The following is a 5,479-nucleotide window of genomic DNA, read 5'->3' as shown; positions in this document are numbered from 1 at the left end:
TCATGGAACACAGTTACTGCACAGCCAACCATATCATCCTTTATTGTGCACAAATGTTTTTGCTTATATCAGTGGAGCCTTTGATCAATGGACTTAACAACTTGCTCTTAAAAAAAGTACTGGAGCATGGTGACCTTTTCTTCTGCGTGGATTGCTTGATACAGTGCTGACAGTTCTTTCTGCTCCTACTGTGCAGGCACTGGTGATAATTAAAACATTATGATTTGTGCTTTTTTGTGTTTTATGAATGTACAGTATATTCCTTGTACTGTAATCCTTCTTTGCAGTTGTAACTCAGATAAAGCAACACGTTACATGCCCGTTTAAATGTTTGTGGTTGGAAAGATTTTTCCCCCACCAAGGCTGCATTATTTTGGTCAAAATAGAGTAAAACATTAATGTTATGAAATATTACAAATTAAATGACTGTCTTTTTATTATTTTTATTTTAATATAATAAAACTGTAATTTATTCCAGATGTCACAGTCACTTTTTAATTAATTTCATGCAGCTTTACTGAATATAATTAATGTCTTTAAAATAAAATTGAATGGTAGTATCTCAAATTATGAATCTGTATTTCAGTGCAAATACTTGAGATTTACTAAACTTCCTGCAGTCCAGTTTAGCCAGATACCACATTCAAATTAAGTCATTGTAATTTATTTTCATGTAAACACGTCTGCTTTGTGTACTTACACTCATTATAGAGTGCACCTTATTCCCAAAATAAAACCTGGTGCAATTAGCACTAAGCTATTGCTAAATGTTGTTTAAACTATTTTTTTTATTTTATTTTTTGCAAATTTTCTCAATAATAACTCAAAGTGATCAAAATGAAGGAGAAGAATAACCAGGATAGATTGTGTTTATTCTTAGTAACTTCCTTCCTAGGGTATCAGGAAATCCTGAATGCTTAGCATTAGCAGCATAGCTTAGCAAAACACAGCAACTTTGTAGGTGGAACAGATTTCACAGATGTACTGTAACTAAAGTTTATCATATAGTTTCATACAGTGTTAAATTAACTGTATTTTTCTACATACACACCGGTAAGGTCAGCTTTGCTCTTAATTTTATTCACACATCTCTTTGAGGGTAGAGCAGTGTCCTTAGTACTTTCCATATGAAAGGCCCTTAATTGAAACTAGCATTCATCTCAAGTATCCATCTGAGCCAAAGCATAAAACCTCATCCTATTCTCTTTCAGGCCACTGCTTAGCAACAACCTACTAGGTTTTTTTTTTTTTACTACTAGAAGGGTTGCGGAGAGAGGTTTGCATAATGATGTTTTAAGGGGGTCTGTTTTCCTTTCGTTTAAGGTTTAGGTGTTAGAGGTGAGAAAGCTATGTTTATCCCTGTGTGATCCTCAGACTTTTAGTTTCTTCTGGGACTGAGAGTGTCAGAAGGGCTTTTGATGAACATCAGGGAATTGGGAGGAAGTAGAGAAGGACATGGCAATGCATGCGGATAACCGACATTCCAGGCGAGAAAACACCATTGGTGTTGTACAAAGGTTCCTCTGTTGCTCCTGCTTCAAGACGGGTGAGAACGACCACTTGGAGTACAATCAGGAAAGGTCACAGATTCCCAAGGCAGTTGTGGATGAAGAGAACATCCTTATCGTTGTTGAAGATTTGGGAGTAGACAACCTTGGATTTAGCCTTTCAGAAGTTGAGCACTGCAGTCCACCTCAACAGATCTCCATGGGCCGTTCTGCTAGTTCTGTGTCCATGTGCCAAAGAGCAGCTCTGAAGAAGAAGCTCGCACCACTCTCCTCTTTACCGCTTCAGTCTAGAGTGATCCAGAACAGTGAGGATGACTCTACTGTTGACTCTCTGCTGTACGGTTCTAGCAGCACTAATTTTGGAGATGGTAGTCTTCTCACTCCACCAGTCATTAACCTCATACCTCCGACACCTTCCGACGTAATAGATGATGACCAGTTCTTTGACATAAACTCAGAAGAAGACAGTCTGCACCAAACATCAGGCAGCGAAGGAGTGGACAGTATTGGCAGTGCTGCTATGGGAGAGCAAGAGATCGAGGAAGATGTAGATCAAGACTTGGAGTCTGAAGGTAATCATAAGTCCAAAGATGAAGAACATCCACAAGTGGAGCCTCCAGAGGAAGAAACAGCCAAGAAGAAGACCATAGACAAGTCTACAATCCACTTCCTACGTAGCACCTTTCATGTACCCCCTCTTCCTGAATACCCACGAAAAAGTAAGAGGCTTCAGTGATGTGATGAGGCCAGTGGCACGTTTGAACATGACTGGAGAGTAGTTTTGTTTTAATCTTGATACATTCTGAAATAGTCACTCTTGTGTTTGCATTGTCAGGAAGTCTCAATACTGGAATCAGTTTGCTGCAGTTCACTGAACATAATCTGGGTGAGTCTGCTTTGATTTGTGATGAGTCATCACAGTAGTCTTCAGTGCCTGGAAACTGTGCAAGTTTTTGAGGACCTATGCACTTTTAATATATAATATACCATACATAGTGATTATTTTTATTACTATAAACAGTCTGTATTTTATTAGTATATTTTGCATATTTAACTGTTGTTTTAAGTAAAACAAGAGAACAATTGTAGTAGGTTGGCAAATATTGCAAAGCTGATGTCTTATATGGCATTTTTTTATGAATATTGTGCAAGACAGGGCAAGAAATGCTTAACCAAGTGTTTTTTTTTTTAATTTCCCCTCTTTGGAAGTATGTGTATTGCAAATCGAGTTATTTTAAATATGACTTAAATAAAAAAAATATAGCAAAATAAAATAAAGAAATGAGTACAATCAATTTAAAATGAGATGTGTTTAATAGGCAATTTTGATATTGGGCATATTTATATATTAAACAGTTCTTTATCTAACAGTTCTCATAAAAAAATGGGGTTGTGTGTCTAATGTTTAAAAGGGTGCACTATATATATCGGCCGATGATTAATGCGCATCTTGTCAGTAAAGCCGGTTCTCTAATCAGTGGAAAATTCCATCAGGTGCATGATTTCACATAGAGCAGTTGTTATTACACGGAATCGTTGTTAACTGACAAGCTGCACAAATCCAAGCTAAAATGAATGTCATTTATAAAAAAAAAACCTGATGGGACACTAAAGTGTTCTGTATTTGTGGAATGTGCTGTATCATTAGAGAGAGGGTGGAATTAAAAATGTTGAGAATTTAATGTAACAACAGAAAAATTATGATGCGTATACAGTACACCTACATATATTTCAAGATAGCTAGGTTACAATTATGTTACCTTTGATGCCACAGTTTTTTTTTTTTCAATGAGTCAGAAATCTAAAAGAGTCTGAATTGTTCATCATCTCCCTATTTTTTCTGAAATGCTGAGAACTTGTCTCTTGTGACTCATTCATTTTTAGACGATTTTACTCATGTCCTCATCCAGGTGTGGTTTTCTATAGAAAGGGCAGAGGGTGTGGGTGGACATGCCACTGTGCAGGTCTCGTCATGCACAAAGCAACTCCTCACAGCAAAGATATTTAGACCCTTTGGTACGTGAGCTGTTGTTCCTTACTGAAAACGAAGGTGTTTTTTGTTTGGTCTAGAGAAACGACACCCATGAGGCGCCATTCTGTGACCAAAGGCTAATCTGTTTAGGACAATGGTGTCTATGCTGTTGCAAAGGGCGGCTTTTGTAGATATTTATCCCAAGATTCCCCAGCGTGAAGCCATATGACCTGTTCCCAAGCATTGTATTCCAGTTAGAAACCTTGACACAGTTGTTCCAGACATTTTGAAGAAGTTGCCACAGATCTTCTATGAATGAGTCTTTCTCAGTGTCCGCTATTCTTTTTTTCTGTTGTTGTCGTTTTACTACACCGTTGGTGCACCTTATGCTGACAACACAGGTGCGTTTTCGGGGCAGCCCTAAATCAATTGACATTTAAATGTGTTTCTTCATAATTCACTCTTCTGAAAGTTCATTGAGTTTCCTTTAGAGGAAACTGTATTCTCTGGTGCTGTGTTTCACACTGGTCCAGAGTACAGTGGGGCCCTGTGGAAACAGCTGGCAGGGCAGAAAGACCTAGATACTTCCCACGATCCCAAAGGCCGCTCTCGCTCTGATCCTCCAAATATCTGTACCTCTACCTCCCTCGACCATGCGGTTTTCCATTAATCCATTTTGCAATTTACTGGCTGTTTGCAGGGAGGAGAATTTGTTGGACTGCAGTAGATATATGTGTTATTCTCCTGCAGCGAGATTTCGTTGTTGGTTCCCTCAGATCTTGACCTGTGTTAAGTCCTTGGATTTACTGAGTTTTCCCTGCAGTCTCGGGGCAGTCTTTGCACATATCGTCTTCCTGTTCACTGTCTAGAACGACCAGAGGCTGTCAGAGAGGTGACTGCACCGCACAGACGTTGTGAAGTTGCCCAGTTTTTAAAAAGCCTCCTGTCCTTTGCTGGATCATTTTGGCTCTGTCTGGGAACTAAACAAGCTGAGACACTGTTTCCTTTTTTCATAATTACGATCTGAATAGATGTAGTTGATAGGGCTTAACTTAAGTAAAAAAATAAATAAATCTTGTTTGGACAGTTTCACACAATTAGTCTAGGAAGTTGGACCATTTCTGAATGTCAGTTTAAAGGTCAAATTAATCTCAAAATGTAATTGCTCTAGAAGGAAGTCACTCCCCCTTCCTCTTGCTCGTCATCACATTCATTGTCATTTCAAAAGTATAAAATTAAATACATTTTACCAAGCTTGCAGTGCAAATTATAGAGACGACACTGAAGACTTGAGTCAACAATAATTGTAATTTATTTTTCATTGCAGTCAGAAAAATGATTTTGATGGTTGTTTAGTGCGCTTTTTGACTTAAAGTACAAAAAATGTTAAACATTAAGCATGCAATTTCAAGCTAGTATTTAACTGTAAGTGATTCAGTTGAGGTTGATATGTCTAATTTTATTAGGCTTCGCCTGATTCAGTTTCCACAAAAAGAGATGTATGAGTTGAGTTTACATGGTAATTTTATGTTAAGAAAGCTCATTTCCCACCACTGTCCACAATTGAATTAACTTTAGCCAAAGAATTACTACTTATTCACACAGTCAGCCCTATTTGCCTTGCTCAACAACCGTCACAGTATTATTGCTTTTGGAAAGCCAGCAGTATTTATAAAAAAATAAAAGTTTTCAAATGATTATGGCTGAATGGTAATTGATTGAATAAATAAATCTTAAAATTCTCCAATGAACAGGTACAGACCCTGATTAACCAACATCCTAAATGAAGGATATTAAATTAGAGTCTATTAAGTTGCATGTGTTTTGGTCATAATGTACTGTAGTTGATGAATAATTGTGCATCAACAACATATGCAAATGGGACAATGCAATGCAAATAATGCACTGGTAACAGTAGAAGGAATTATAATAATACAATTGTACTGCAGAGAACTGGTATTAGTAAAATGGCATGAACTGATCTCATCTTTATATTTTA

Source organism: Carassius auratus, chromosome 38 (assembly GCF_003368295.1).
Source record: "Carassius auratus strain Wakin chromosome 38, ASM336829v1, whole genome shotgun sequence".
In the NCBI taxonomy this organism is placed as follows: domain Eukaryota; kingdom Metazoa; phylum Chordata; class Actinopteri; order Cypriniformes; family Cyprinidae; genus Carassius; species Carassius auratus.
The sequence above is the reverse complement of the archived record's forward strand: the minus strand, read 5'-3'. Positions refer to the sequence as shown.